The sequence below is a fragment of the Phalangium opilio genome, unplaced genomic scaffold (assembly GCF_054372755.1).
Source record: "Phalangium opilio isolate 3A_F unplaced genomic scaffold, DU_Popi_V2 ptg000078l_1, whole genome shotgun sequence".
NCBI classification, from domain to species: Eukaryota; Metazoa; Arthropoda; class Arachnida; order Opiliones; family Phalangiidae; genus Phalangium; species Phalangium opilio.
The window spans coordinates 4,119,635-4,135,400 of NW_028324186.1; the positions used below are offsets into that span (position 1 = coordinate 4,119,635).

At 45.4% G+C, this 15,766-nt stretch overlaps 6 non-coding genes across 6 annotated transcripts; all 6 read left to right on the top strand.

Moving 5' to 3' along the window:
* The first annotated feature begins 484 nt into the window (after nt 1-484).
* TRNAI-UAU (transfer RNA isoleucine (anticodon UAU)) lies at nt 485-556 on the top strand. The gene has a single exon. It is a non-coding gene; the product is annotated as a tRNA-Ile (tRNA).
* Nucleotides 557-1,836: 1,280 nt separating this feature from the next.
* On the top strand, nt 1,837-1,908 carry TRNAI-UAU (transfer RNA isoleucine (anticodon UAU)). The gene has a single exon. It is a non-coding gene; the product is annotated as a tRNA-Ile (tRNA).
* A 1,009-nt stretch (nt 1,909-2,917) lies between these two features.
* On the top strand, nt 2,918-2,989 carry TRNAI-UAU (transfer RNA isoleucine (anticodon UAU)). Its single transcript has one exon. It is a non-coding gene; the product is annotated as a tRNA-Ile (tRNA).
* Nucleotides 2,990-3,186: 197 nt separating this feature from the next.
* On the top strand, nt 3,187-3,258 carry TRNAI-UAU (transfer RNA isoleucine (anticodon UAU)). The gene has a single exon. It is a non-coding gene; the product is annotated as a tRNA-Ile (tRNA).
* Nucleotides 3,259-10,743: 7,485 nt separating this feature from the next.
* Nucleotides 10,744-10,815, top strand: TRNAI-AAU (transfer RNA isoleucine (anticodon AAU)). The gene has a single exon. It is a non-coding gene; the product is annotated as a tRNA-Ile (tRNA).
* A 3,034-nt stretch (nt 10,816-13,849) lies between these two features.
* Nucleotides 13,850-13,921, top strand: TRNAI-AAU (transfer RNA isoleucine (anticodon AAU)). The gene has a single exon. It is a non-coding gene; the product is annotated as a tRNA-Ile (tRNA).
* Nucleotides 13,922-15,766: the final 1,845 nt, after the last annotated feature.

The window sequence follows — 15,766 nt, forward strand, 5'->3', positions numbered from 1 at the left end:
AAACCACGCTCTGCTATGTTATTGCAAAGTAGCATTTGCTATTTTGGTATCAGTTAGTTTTTCATATAATGGTGATGTAAGCAGAGTGGCGCAGTGGAAGCGTGCTGGGCCCAAAACCCAGAGGTCCGTGGATCGAAACCACGCTCTGCTATGTTATTGCAAAGTAGCATTTGCTATTTTGGTATCAGTTAGTTTTTCATATAATGGTTATGTAAGCAGAGTGGCGCAGTGGAAGCGTGCTGGGCCCATAACCCGGAGGTCCGTGGATCGAAACCACGCTCTGCTAAATTAAAGCAAAATAGCACTTGCTATTTTGCTATCAGTTAGTTTTTCATATAATGGAGATGTAAGCAGAATGGCGCAGTGGAAGCGTGCTGGGCCCATAACCCAGAGGTCAGTGGATCGAAACCACGCTCTGCTAAATTAAAGCAAAATAGCACTTGCTATTTTGCTATCAGTTAGTTTTTCATATAATGGTGATGTAAGCAGAATGGCGCAGTGGAAGCGTGCTGGGCCTATAACCCAGAGGTCCGTGGATCGAAACCACGCTCTGCTAAATTAACGCAAAATAGCACTTGCTATTTTGATATAAGTTAGTTTGTTCATACAATGATCATGTAAGCAGAGTGGCGCAATGGAAGCGTGCTGGGCCCATAACACAGAGGTCCGTGGATCGAGACCACGCTCTGCTATGTTGTTGAAAAGTAGCATTTGCTATTTTGGTATCAGTTAGTTTTTCATATAATGGTGATGTAAGCAGAGTGGCGCAGTAGAAGCGTGCTGGGCCCATAACCCAGAGGTCCGTGGATCGAAACCACGCTCTGCTATATTAATGCAAAGTAGCATTTGCTATTTTGGTATCAGTTAGTTTTTCATATAATGGCGATGTAAGCAGAGTGGCGCAGTGGAAGCGTGCTGGGCCCATAACTCAGAGGTCCGTGGATCGAAACCACGCTCTGCTATGTTAATGCAAAGTAGCATTTGCTCTTATGGTATCAGTTAGTTTTTCATATATTGGTGATGTAAGCAGAGTGGCGCAGTGGAAGCGTACTGGGCCCATAACCCAGAGGTCCGTGGATCGAAACCACGCTCTGCTATGTTAATGCAAAGTAGCATTTGCTATTTTGGTATCAGTTAGTTTTTCATATAATGGTGATGTAAGCAGAGTGGCGCAGTGGAAGCGTGCTGGGCCCAAAACCCAGAGGTCCGTGGATCGAAACCACGCTCTGCTATGTTAATGCAAAATAGCATTTGCTATTTTGGTATCAGTTAGTTTTTCATATAATGGTTATGTAAGCAGAGTGGCGCAGTGGAAGCGTGCTGGGCCCATAACTCAGAGGTCCGTGGATCGAAACCACGCTCTGCTACGTTAATGCAAAGTAGCATTTGCTCTTATGGTATCAGTTAGTTTTTCATATATTGGTGATGTAAGCAGAGTGGCGCAGTGGAAGCGTGCTGGGCCCAAAACCCAGAGGTCCGTGGATCGAAACCACGCTCTGCTATGTTATTGCAAAGTAGCATTTGCTATTTTGGTATCAGTTAGTTTTTCATATAATGGCGATGTAAGCAGAGTGGCGCAGTGGAAGCGTACTGGACCCATAACCCAGAGGTCCGTGGATCGAAACCACGCTCTGCTATGTTAATGCAAAATAGCACTTGCTATTTTGATATAAGTTAGTTTGTTCATACAATGATCATGTAAGCAGAATGGCGCAGTGGAAGCGTGCTGGGCCCATAACCCAGAGGTCAGTGGATCGAAACCACGCTCTGCTAAATTAAAGCAAAATAGCACTTGCTATTTTGCTATCAGTTAGGTTTTCATATAATGGTGATGTAAGCAGAATGGCGCAGTGGAAGCGTGCTGGGCCTATAACCCAGAGGTCCGTGGATCGAAACCACGCTCTGCTAAATTAAAGCAAAATAGCACTTGCTATTTTGCTATCAGTTAGGTTTTCATATAATGGTGATGTAAGCAGAATGGCGCAGTGGAAGCGTGCTGGGCCCATAACTCAGAGGTCCGTGGATCGAAACCACGCTCTGCTATGTTAATGCAAAGTAGCATTTGCTCTTATGGTATCAGTTAGTTTTTCATATATTGGTGATGTAAGCAGAGTGGCGCAGTGGAAGCGTACTGGGCCCATAACCCAGAGGTCCGTGGATCGAAACCACGCTCTGCTATGTTAATGCAAAGTAGCATTTGCTATTTTGGTATCAGTTAGTTTTTCATATAATGGTGATGTAAGCAGAGTGGCGCAGTGGAAGCGTGCTGGGCCCAAAACCCAGAGGTCCGTGGATCGAAACCACGCTCTGCTATGTTAATGCAAAATAGCATTTGCTATTTTGGTATCAGTTAGTTTTTCATATAATGGTTATGTAAGCAGAGTGGCGCAGTGGAAGCGTGCTGGGCCCATAACTCAGAGGTCCGTGGATCGAAACCACGCTCTGCTATGTTAATGCAAAGTAGCATTTGCTCTTATGGTATCAGTTAGTTTTTCATATATTGGTGATGTAAGCAGAGTGGCGCAGTGGAAGCGTGCTGGGCCCAAAACCCAGAGGTCCGTGGATCGAAACCACGCTCTGCTATGTTATTGCAAAGTAGCATTTGCTATTTTGGTATCAGTTAGTTTTTCATATAATGGCGATGTAAGCAGAGTGGCGCAGTGGAAGCGTACTGGACCCATAACCCAGAGGTCCGTGGATCGAAACCACGCTCTGCTATGTTAATGCAAAATAGCACTTGCTATTTTGATATAAGTTAGTTTGTTCATACAATGATCATGTAAGCAGAATGGCGCAGTGGAAGCGTGCTGGGCCCATAACCCAGAGGTCAGTGGATCGAAACCACGCTCTGCTAAATTAAAGCAAAATAGCACTTGCTATTTTGCTATCAGTTAGGTTTTCATATAATGGTGATGTAAGCAGAATGGCGCAGTGGAAGCGTGCTGGGCCTATAACCCAGAGGTCCGTGGATCGAAACCACGCTCTGCTAAATTAAAGCAAAATAGCACTTGCTATTTTGCTATCAGTTAGTTTTTCATATAATGGAGATGTAAGCAGAATGGCGCAGTGGAAGCGTGCTGGGCCCATAACCCAGAGGTCAGTGGATCGAAACCACGCTCTGCTAAATTAAAGCAAATAGCACTTGCTATTTTGCTATCAGTTAGTTTTTCATATAATGGTGATGTAAGCAGAATGGCGCAGTGGAAGCGTGCTGGGCCTATAACCCAGAGGTCCGTGGATCGAAACCACGCTCTGCTAAATTAACGCAAAATAGCACTTGCTATTTTGATATAAGTTAGTTTGTTCATACAATGATCATGTAAGCAGAGTGGCGCAATGGAAGCGTGCTGGGCCCATAACACAGAGGTCCGTGGATAGAGACCACGCTCTGCTATGTTGTTGAAAAGTAGCATTTGCTATTTTGCTATCAGTTAGTTTTTCATGTAACGGTGATGTATGCAGAGTGGCGCAGTGGAAGCGTGCTGGGCCCATAACCCATAGGTCCGTGGATCGAAACCACGCTCTGCTATGTTAATGCAAAGCAGCACTTGCTATTTTGATATAATTTAGTTTGTTCATACCATGATCATGTAAGCAGAGTAGCGCAGTGGAAGCTTGCTGGGCCCATAACCCAGAGGTCCGTGGATCGAAAACACGCTCTGCTATGTTAAGGCAAAGTAGCATTTCCTATTTTGGTATCAGTTAGTTTTTCCTATAATGATGATGTAAGCAGAGTGGCGCAGTGGAAGCGTGCTGGGCCCATAACCCAGAGGTCCGTGGATTGAAACCACGCTCTGCTATGTTAATGCAAAGTAGCATTTGATATTTTGGTATCAGTTAGTTTTTCATATATTGGTGATGTAAGCAGAGTGGCGCAGTGGAAGCGTGCTGGGCCCATAACCCAGAGGTCCGTGGATCGAAACCACGCTCTGCTATGTTATTGAAAAGTAGCATTTGCTATTTTGGTATCAGTTAGTTTTTCATATATTGGTGATGTAAGCAGAGTGGCGCAGTGGAAGCGTGCTGGGCCCATAACCCAGAGGTCCGTGGATCGAAACCACGCTCTGCTATGTTATTGAAAAGTAGCATTTGCTATTTTGGTATCAGTTAGTTTTTCATATATTGGTGATGTAAGCAGAGTGGCGCAGTGGAAGCGTGCTGGGCCCATAACCCAGAGGTCCGTGGATCGAAACCACGCTCTGCTATGTTATTGAAAAGTAGCATTTGCTATTTTGGTATCAGTTAGTTTTTCATATAATGGTGATGTAAGCAGAGTGGCGCAGTGGAAGCGTGCTGGGCCCATAACCCAGAGGTCCGTGTATCGAAACCACGCTCTGCTATGTTAATGCAAAGTAGCACTTGCTATTTTGATATAAGATAGTTTGTTCATACCATGATCATGTAAGCAGAGTGGCGCAGTGGAAGCGTGCTGGGCCCATAACCCAGAGGTCCGTGGATCGAAACCACGCTCTGCTATGTTATTGCAAAGTAGCATTTGCTATTTTGGTATCAGTTAGTTTTTCATATAATGGTGATGTAAGCAGAGTGGCGCAGTGGAAGCGTGCTGGGCCCAAAACCCAGAGCTCCGTGGATCGTAACCACGCTCTGCTATGTTAATGCAAAGTAGCATTTGCTATTTTGGTATCAGTTAGTTTTTCATATAATGGTTATGTAAGCAGAGTGGCGCAGTGGAAGCGTGCTAGGCCCATAACCCAGAGGTCCGTGGATCGAAACCACGCTCTGCTATGTTATTGAAAAGTAGCATTTGCTATTTTGGTATCAGTTAGTTTTTCATATAATGGTGATGTAAGCAGAGGGGCAGTGGAAGCGTGCTTGGCCCATAACCCTGAGGTCCGTGGATCGAAACCACGCTCTGCTATGTTAATGCAAAGGAGCATTTGCTATTTTGGTATCAGTTAGTTTTTCATATGATGGTGATGTAAGCAGAGTGGCGCAGTGGAAGCGTGCTGGGCCCATAAGCCAGAGGTCCGTGGATCGAAACCACGCTCTGCTATGTTATTGCAAAGTAGCATTTGCTATTTTGCTATCAGTTAGTTTTTCATGTGACGGTGATGTATGCAGAGTGGTGCAGTGGAAGCGAGCTGGGCCCATAACCCATAGGTCCGTGGATCGAAACCACGCTCTGCTATGTTAATGCAAAGTAGCACTTGCTATTTTGATATAAGTTAGTTTGTTCATACCACGATCATGTAAGCCGAGTAGCGCAGTGGAAGCTTTCTGGGCCCATAACCCAGAGGTCCGTGGATCGAAACCACGCTCTGCCATGTTAAGGCAAAGTAGCATTTCCTATTTTGGTATCAGTTAGTTTTTCATAGAATGGTGATGTAAGCAGAGTGGCGCAGTGGAAGCGTGCTGGGCCCATAACCCAGAGGTCCGTGGATCGAAACCACGCTCTGCTATGTTATTGCAAAGTAGCATTTGCTATTTTGCTATCAGTTTTTCATGTAACGGTGATGTATGCAGAGTGGCGCAGTGGAAGCTTGCTGGGCCCATGACCCAGAGGTCCATGGATCGAAACCACGCTCTACTATGTTAATGCAAAGTAGCATTTGCTATTTTGGTATCAGTTAGTTTTTCATATAATGGCGATGTAAGCAGAGTGGCGCAGTGGAAGCGTACTGGGCCCATAACCCAGAGGTCCGTGGATCGAAACCACGCTCTGCTAAATTAAAGCAAAATAGCACTTGCTATTTTGATATAAGTTAGTTTGTTCATACAATGATCATGTAAGCAGAATGGCGCAGTGGAAGCGTGCTGGGCCCATAACCCAGAGGTCCGTGGATCGAAACCACGCTCTGCTATGTTATTGAAAAGTAGCATTTGCTATTTTGGTATCAGTTAGTTTTTCATATAATGGTGATGTAAGCAGAGTGGCGCAGTGGAAGCGTGCTGGGCCCATAACCCAGAGGTCCGTGGATCGAAACCACGCTCTGCTATGTTATTGCAAAGTAGCATTTGCTATTTTGCTATCAGTTAGTTTTTCATGTAACGGTGATGTATGCAGAGTGGCGCAGTGGAAGCGTGCTGGGCCCATAACCCATAGGTCCGTGTATCGAAACCACGCTCTGCTATGTTAATGCAAAGTAGCACTTGCTATTTTGATATAAGATAGTTTGTTCATACCATGATCATGTAAGCAGAGTGGCGCAGTGGAAGCGTGCTGGGCCCATAACCCAGAGGTCCGTGGATCGAAACCACGCTCTGCTATGTTATTGCAAAGTAGCATTTGCTATTTTGGTATCAGTTAGTTTTTCATATAATGGTGATGTAAGCAGAGTGGCGCAGTGGAAGCGTGCTGGGCCCAAAACCCAGAGCTCCGTGGATCGTAACCACGCTCTGCTATGTTAATGCAAAGTAGCATTTGCTATTTTGGTATCAGTTAGTTTTTCATATAATGGTTATGTAAGCAGAGTGGCGCAGTGGAAGCGTGCTAGGCCCATAACCCAGAGGTCCGTGGATCGAAACCACGCTCTGCTATGTTATTGAAAAGTAGCATTTGCTATTTTGGTATCAGTTAGTTTTTCATATAATGGTGATGTAAGCAGAGGGGCAGTGGAAGCGTGCTTGGCCCATAACCCTGAGGTCCGTGGATCGAAACCACGCTCTGCTATGTTAATGCAAAGGAGCATTTGCTATTTTGGTATCAGTTAGTTTTTCATATGATGGTGATGTAAGCAGAGTGGCGCAGTGGAAGCGTGCTGGGCCCATAAGCCAGAGGTCCGTGGATCGAAACCACGCTCTGCTATGTTATTGCAAAGTAGCATTTGCTATTTTGCTATCAGTTAGTTTTTCATGTGACGGTGATGTATGCAGAGTGGTGCAGTGGAAGCGAGCTGGGCCCATAACCCATAGGTCCGTGGATCGAAACCACGCTCTGCTATGTTAATGCAAAGTAGCACTTGCTATTTTGATATAAGTTAGTTTGTTCATACCACGATCATGTAAGCCGAGTAGCGCAGTGGAAGCTTTCTGGGCCCATAACCCAGAGGTCCGTGGATCGAAACCACGCTCTGCCATGTTAAGGCAAAGTAGCATTTCCTATTTTGGTATCAGTTAGTTTTTCATAGAATGGTGATGTAAGCAGAGTGGCGCAGTGGAAGCGTGCTGGGCCCATAACCCAGAGGTCCGTGGATCGAAACCACGCTCTGCTATGTTATTGCAAAGTAGCATTTGCTATTTTGCTATCAGTTTTTCATGTAACGGTGATGTATGCAGAGTGGCGCAGTGGAAGCTTGCTGGGCCCATGACCCAGATGTCCATGGATCGAAACCACGCTCTACTATGTTAATGCAAAGTAGCATTTGCTATTTTGGTATCAGTTAGTTTTTCATATAATGGCGATGTAAGCAGAGTGGCGCAGTGGAAGCGTACTGGGCCCATAACCCAGAGGTCCGTGGATCGAAACCACGCTCTGCTAAATTAAAGCAAAATAGCACTTGCTATTTTGATATAAGTTAGTTTGTTCATACAATGATCATGTAAGCAGAATGGCGCAGTGGAAGCGTGCTGGGCCCATAACCCAGAGGTCAGTGGATCGAAACCACGCTCTGCTAAATTAAAGCAAAATAGCACTTGCTATTTTGCTATCAGTTAGTTTTTCATATAATGGTGATGCAAGCAGAATATCGCAGTGGAAGCGTGCTGGGCCCATAACCCAGAGGTCCGTGGATCGAAACCACGCTCTGCTATGTTAATGCAAAGTAGCATTTGCTCTTTTGGTATCAGTTAGTTTTTCATGTATTGGTGATGTAAGCAGAGTGGCGCAGTGGAAGCGTGCTGGGCCCATAACCCAGAGGTCCGTGGATCGAAACCACGCTCTGCTATGTTATTGAAAAGTAGCATTTGCTATTTTGGTATCAGTTAGTTTTTCATATAATGGTGATGTAAGCAGAGTGGCGCAGAGGAAGCGTGCTGGGCCCATAACCCAGAGGTCCGTGGATCGAAACCACGCTCTGCTATGTTAATGCAAAGTAGCATTTGCTATTTTGGTATCAGTTAGTTTTTCATATAATGGTAATGTAAGCAGAGTGGCGCAGTGGAAGCGTGCTGGGCCCATAACCCAGAGGTCCGTGGATCGAAACCACGCTCTACTACGTTAATGCAAAGTAGCATTTGCTATTTTGGTATCAGTTAATTTTTCATATAATGGTGATGTAAGCAGAGTGGCGCAGTGGAAGCGTGCTGGGCCCATAACCCAGAGGTCCGTGGATCGAAACCACGCTCTGCTATGTTAATGCAAAGTAGCATTTGCTCTTTTGGTATCAGTTAGTTTTTCATATATTGGTTATGTAAGCAGAGTGGCGCAGTGGAAGCGTGCTGGGCCCATAACCCAGAGGTCCGTGGATCGAAACCACGCTCTGCTATGTTATTGAAAAGTAGCATTTGCTATTTTTGTATCAGTTAGTTTTTCATATAATGGTGATATAAGCAGAGTGGCGCAGTGGAAGCGTGCTTGGCCCATAACCCAGAGGTCCGTGGATCGAAACCACGCTCTGCTATGTTAATGCAAAGTAGCATTTGCTATTTTGGTATCAGTTAGTTTTTCATGTAACGGTGATGTATGCAGAGTGGCGCAGTGGAAGCGTGCTGGGCCCATAACCCATAGGTCCGTGGATCGAAACCACGCTCTGCTATGTTAATGCAAAGTAGCACTTGCTATTTTGATATCAGTTAGTTTTTCATATAATGGCGATGTAAGCAGAGTGGCGCAGTGGAAGCGTACTGGGCCCATAACCCAGAGGTCCGTGGATCGAAACCACGCTCTGCTAAATTAAAGCAAAATAGCACTTGCTATTTTGATATAAGTTAGTTTGTTCATACAATGATCATGTAAGCAGAATGGCGCAGTGGAAGCGTGCTGGGCCCATAACCCAGAGGTCAGTGGATCGAAACCACGCTCTGCTAAGTTAATGCAAATTAGCATTTGCTATTTTGGTATCAGTTAGTTTTTCATAGAATGGTGCTGTAAGCAGAGTGGCGCAGTGGAAGCGTGCTGGGCCCAAAACCCAGAGGTCCGTGGATCGAAACCACGCTCTGCTATGTTATTGCAAAGTAGCATTTGCTATTTTGGTATCAGTTAGTTTTTCATATAATGGTGATGTAAGCAGAGTGGCGCAGTGGAAGCGTGCTGGGCCCAAAACCCAGAGGTCCGTGGATCGAAACCACGATCTGCTATGTTAATGCAAAGTAGCATTTGCTATTTTGGTATCAGTTAGTTTTTCATGTAATGGCGATGTAAGCAGAGTGGCGCAGTGGAAGCGTACTGGGCCCATAACCCAGAGGTCCGTGGATCGAAACCACGCTCTGCTAAATTAAAGCAAAATAGCACTTGCTATTTTGATATAAGTTAGTTTGTTCATACAATGATCATGTAAGCAGAATGGCGCAGTGGAAGCGTGCTGGGCCCATAACCCAGAGGTCCGTGGATCGAAACCACGCTCTGCTATGTTATTGAAAAGTAGCATTTGCTATTTTGGTATCAGTTAGTTTTTCATATAATGGTGATGTAAGCAGAGTGGCGCAGTGGAAGCGTGCTGGGCCCATAACCCAGAGGTCCGTGGATCGAAACCACGCTCTGCTATGTTAATGCAAAGTAGCATTTGCTATTTTGGTATCAGTTAGTTTTTCATATAATGGTAATGTAAGCAGAGTGGCGCAGTGGAAGCGTGCTGGGCCCATAACCCAGAGGTCCGTGGATCGAAACCACGCTCTGCTATGTTAATGCAATGTAGCATTTGCTATTTTGGTATCAGTTAATTTTTCATATAATGGTGATGTAAGCAGAGTGGCGCAGTGGAAGCGTGCTGGGCCCATAACCCAGAGGTCCGTGGATCGAAACCACGCTCTGCTATGTTAACGCAAAGTAGCATTTGCTATTTTGGTATCAGTTAGTTTTTCATATAATGGTGATGTAAGCAGAGTGGCGCAGTGGAAGCGTGCTGGGCCCATAACCCAGAGGTCCGTGGATCGAAACCACGCTCTGCTATGTTAATGCAAAGTAGCATTTGCTCTTTTGGTATCAGTTAGTTTTTCATATATTGGTGATGTAAGCAGAGTGGCGCAGTGGACGCGTGCTGGGCCCATAACCCAGAGGTCCGTGGATCGAAACCATGCTCTGCTATGTTAATGCAAAGTAGCATTTGCTATTTTGGTATCAGTTAGTTTTTCATATAATGGTAATGTAAGCAGAGTGGCGCAGTGGAAGCGTGCTGGGCCCATAACCCAGAGGTCCGTGGATCGAAACCACGCTCTGCTATGTTAATGCAAAGTAGCATTTGCTATTTTGGTATCAGTTAGTTTTTCATATAATGGTAATGTAAGCAGAGTGGCGCAGTGGAAGCGTGCTGGGCCCATAAACCAGAGGTCCGTGGATCGAAACCACGCTCTGCTATGTTAATGCAAAGTAGCATTTGCTATTTTGGTATCAGTTAATTTTTCAAATAATGGTGATGTAAGCAGAGTGGCGCAGTGGAAGCGTGCTGGGCCCATAACCCAGAGGTCCGTGGATCGAAACCACGCTCTGCTATGTTAATGCAAAGTAGCATTTGCTATTTTGGTATCAGTTAGTTTTTCATATAATGTTGATGTAAGCAGAGTGGCGCAGTGGAAGCGTGCTGGGCCCATAACCCAGAGGTCCGTGGATCGAAACCACGCTCTGCTATGTTAATGAAAGTAGCATTTGCTCTTTTGGTATCAGTTAGTTTTTCATATATTGGTGATGTAAGCAGAGTGGCGCAGTGGAAGCGTGCTGGGCCAATAACCCAGAGGTCCGTGGATCGAAACCACGCTCTGCTATGTCATTGAAAAGTAGCATTTGCTATTTTGGTATCAGTTAGTTTTTCATATAATGGTGATGCAAGCAGAGTGGCGCAGTGGAAGCGTGCTTGGCCCATAACCCAGAGGTCCGTGGATCGAAACCACGCTCTGCTATGTTAATGCAAAGTAGCATTTGCTATTTTGGTATCAGTTAGTTTTTCATGTAACGGTGATGTATGCTGAGTGGCGCAGTGGAAGCGTGCTGGGCCCATAACCCATAGGTCCGTGGATCGAAACCACGCTCTGCTTTGTTAATGCAAAGTAGCATTTGCTATTTTGGTATCAGTTAGTTTTTCATATAATGGTGATGTAAGCAGAGTGGCGCAGTGGAAGCGTGCTGGGCCCATAACCCAGAGGTCCGTGGATCGAAACCACGCTCTGCTATGTTAATGCAAAGTAGCATTTGCTCTTTTGGTATCAGTTAGTTTTTCATATATTGGTGATGTAAGCAGAGTGGCGCAGTGGAAGCGTGCTGGGCCCATAACGCAGAGGTCCGTGGATCAAAACCACGCTCTGCTATGTCATTGAAAAGTAGCATTTGCTATTTTGGTATCAGTTAGTTTTTCATATAATGGTGATGCAAGCAGAGTGGCGCAGTGGAAGCGTGCTTGGCCCATAACCCAGAGGTCCGTGGATCGAAACCACGCTCTGCTATGTTAATGCAAAGTAGCATTTGCTATTTTGGTATAAGTTAGTTTGTTCATACCATGATCATGTAAGCAGAGTGGCGCAGTGGAAGCGTGCTGGGCCCATAACCCAGAGGTCCGTGGATCGAAACCACGCTCTGCTATGTTATTGCAAAGTAGCATTTGCTATTTTGGTATCAGTTAGTTTTTCATATAATGGTGATGTAAGCAGAGTGGCGCAGTGGAAGCGTGCTGGGGCCAAAACCCAGAGGTCCGTGGATCGAAACCACGCTCTGCTATGTTAATGCAAAGTAGCATTTGCTCTTTTGGTATCAGTTAGTTTTTCATATATTGGTGATGTAAGCAGAGTGGCGCAGTGGAAGCGTGCTGGGCCCATAACCCAGAGGTCCGTGGATCGAAACCACGCTCTGCTATGTCATTGAAAAGTAGCATTTGCTATTTTGGTATCAGTTAGTTTTTCATATAATGGTGATGTAAGCAGAGTGGCGCAGTGGAAGCGTGCTTGGCCCATAACCCAGAGGTCCGTGGATCGAAACCACGCTCTGCTATGTTAATGCAAAGTAGCATTTGCTATTTTGGTATCAGTTAGTTTTTCATGTAACGGTGATGTATGCAGAGTGGCGCAGTGGAAGCGTGCTGGGCCCATAACCCATAGGTCCGTGGATCGAAACCACGCTCTGCTATGTTATTGCAAAGTAGCATTTGCTATTTTGGTATCAGTTAGTTTTTCATATAATGGTGATGTAAGCAGAGTGGCGCAGTGGAAGCGTGCTGGGCCCAAAACCCAGAGGTCCGTGGATCGAAACCACGATCTGCTATGTTAATGCAAAGTAGCATTTGCTATTTTGGTATCAGTTAGTTTTTCATGTAATGGCGATGTAAGCAGAGTGGCGCAGTGGAAGCGTACTGGGCCCATAACCCAGAGGTCCGTGGATCGAAACCACGCTCTGCTAAATTAAAGCAAAATAGCACTTGCTATTTTGATATAAGTTAGTTTGTTCATACAATGATCATGTAAGCAGAATGGCGCAGTGGAAGCGTGCTGGGCCCATAACCCAGAGGTCCGTGGATCGAAACCACGCTCTGCTATGTTATTGAAAAGTAGCATTTGCTATTTTGGTATCAGTTAGTTTTTCATATAATGGTGATGTAAGCAGAGTGGCGCAGTGGAAGCGTGCTGGGCCCATAACCCAGAGGTCCGTGGATCGAAACCACGCTCTGCTATGTTAATGCAAAGTAGCATTTGCTATTTTGGTATCAGTTAGTTTTTCATATAATGGTAATGTAAGCAGAGTGGCGCAGTGGAAGCGTGCTGGGCCCATAACCCAGAGGTCCGTGGATCGAAACCACGCTCTGCTATGTTAATGCAATGTAGCATTTGCTATTTTGGTATCAGTTAATTTTTCATATAATGGTGATGTAAGCAGAGTGGCGCAGTGGAAGCGTGCTGGGCCCATAACCCAGAGGTCCGTGGATCGAAACCACGCTCTGCTATGTTAACGCAAAGTAGCATTTGCTATTTTGGTATCAGTTAGTTTTTCATATAATGGTGATGTAAGCAGAGTGGCGCAGTGGAAGCGTGCTGGGCCCATAACCCAGAGGTCCGTGGATCGAAACCACGCTCTGCTATGTTAATGCAAAGTAGCATTTGCTCTTTTGGTATCAGTTAGTTTTTCATATATTGGTGATGTAAGCAGAGTGGCGCAGTGGACGCGTGCTGGGCCCATAACCCAGAGGTCCGTGGATCGAAACCATGCTCTGCTATGTTAATGCAAAGTAGCATTTGCTATTTTGGTATCAGTTAGTTTTTCATATAATGGTAATGTAAGCAGAGTGGCGCAGTGGAAGCGTGCTGGGCCCATAACCCAGAGGTCCGTGGATCGAAACCACGCTCTGCTATGTTAATGCAAAGTAGCATTTGCTATTTTGGTATCAGTTAGTTTTTCATATAATGGTAATGTAAGCAGAGTGGCGCAGTGGAAGCGTGCTGGGCCCATAAACCAGAGGTCCGTGGATCGAAACCACGCTCTGCTATGTTAATGCAAAGTAGCATTTGCTATTTTGGTATCAGTTAATTTTTCAAATAATGGTGATGTAAGCAGAGTGGCGCAGTGGAAGCGTGCTGGGCCCATAACCCAGAGGTCCGTGGATCGAAACCACGCTCTGCTATGTTAATGCAAAGTAGCATTTGCTATTTTGGTATCAGTTAGTTTTTCATATAATGTTGATGTAAGCAGAGTGGCGCAGTGGAAGCGTGCTGGGCCCATAACCCAGAGGTCCGTGGATCGAAACCACGCTCTGCTATGTTAATGAAAGTAGCATTTGCTCTTTTGGTATCAGTTAGTTTTTCATATATTGGTGATGTAAGCAGAGTGGCGCAGTGGAAGCGTGCTGGGCCAATAACCCAGAGGTCCGTGGATCGAAACCACGCTCTGCTATGTCATTGAAAAGTAGCATTTGCTATTTTGGTATCAGTTAGTTTTTCATATAATGGTGATGCAAGCAGAGTGGCGCAGTGGAAGCGTGCTTGGCCCATAACCCAGAGGTCCGTGGATCGAAACCACGCTCTGCTATGTTAATGCAAAGTAGCATTTGCTATTTTGGTATCAGTTAGTTTTTCATGTAACGGTGATGTATGCTGAGTGGCGCAGTGGAAGCGTGCTGGGCCCATAACCCATAGGTCCGTGGATCGAAACCACGCTCTGCTTTGTTAATGCAAAGTAGCATTTGCTATTTTGGTATCAGTTAGTTTTTCATATAATGGTGATGTAAGCAGAGTGGCGCAGTGGAAGCGTGCTGGGCCCATAACCCAGAGGTCCGTGGATCGAAACCACGCTCTGCTATGTTAATGCAAAGTAGCATTTGCTCTTTTGGTATCAGTTAGTTTTTCATATATTGGTGATGTAAGCAGAGTGGCGCAGTGGAAGCGTGCTGGGCCCATAACGCAGAGGTCCGTGGATCAAAACCACGCTCTGCTATGTCATTGAAAAGTAGCATTTGCTATTTTGGTATCAGTTAGTTTTTCATATAATGGTGATGCAAGCAGAGTGGCGCAGTGGAAGCGTGCTTGGCCCATAACCCAGAGGTCCGTGGATCGAAACCACGCTCTGCTATGTTAATGCAAAGTAGCATTTGCTATTTTGGTATAAGTTAGTTTGTTCATACCATGATCATGTAAGCAGAGTGGCGCAGTGGAAGCGTGCTGGGCCCATAACCCAGAGGTCCGTGGATCGAAACCACGCTCTGCTATGTTATTGCAAAGTAGCATTTGCTATTTTGGTATCAGTTAGTTTTTCATATAATGGTGATGTAAGCAGAGTGGCGCAGTGGAAGCGTGCTGGGGCCAAAACCCAGAGGTCCGTGGATCGAAACCACGCTCTGCTATGTTAATGCAAAGTAGCATTTGCTCTTTTGGTATCAGTTAGTTTTTCATATATTGGTGATGTAAGCAGAGTGGCGCAGTGGAAGCGTGCTGGGCCCATAACCCAGAGGTCCGTGGATCGAAACCACGCTCTGCTATGTCATTGAAAAGTAGCATTTGCTATTTTGGTATCAGTTAGTTTTTCATATAATGGTGATGTAAGCAGAGTGGCGCAGTGGAAGCGTGCTTGGCCCATAACCCAGAGGTCCGTGGATCGAAACCACGCTCTGCTATGTTAATGCAAAGTAGCATTTGCTATTTTGGTATCAGTTAGTTTTTCATGTAACGGTGATGTATGCAGAGTGGCGCAGTGGAAGCGTGCTGGGCCCATAACCCATAGGTCCGTGGATCGAAACCACGCTCTGCTATGTTAATGCAAAGTAGCACTTGCTATTTTGAAATAAGTTAGTTTTTCATATAATGGCGATGTAAGCAGAGTGGCGCAGTGGAAGCGTACTGGGCCCATAACCCAGAGGTCCGTGGATCGAAACCACGCTCTGCTAAATTAAAGCAAAATAGCACTTGCTATTTTGATATAAGTTAGTTTGTTCACACAATGATCATGTAAGCAGAATGGCGCAGTGGAAGCGTGCTGGGCCCATAACCCAGAGGTCAGTGGATCGAAACCACGCTCTGCTAAGTTAATGCAAATTAGCATTTGCTATTTTGGTATCAGTTAGTTTTTCATAGAATGGTGATGTAAGCAGAGTGGCGCAGTGGAAGCGTGCTGGGCCCATAACCCGGAGGTCCGTGGATCGAAACCACGCTCTGCTATGTTAATGCAAAGTAGCATTTGCTATTTTGGTATCAGTTAATTTTTCATATAATGGTGATGTAAGCAGAGTGGCGCAGTGGAAGCGTG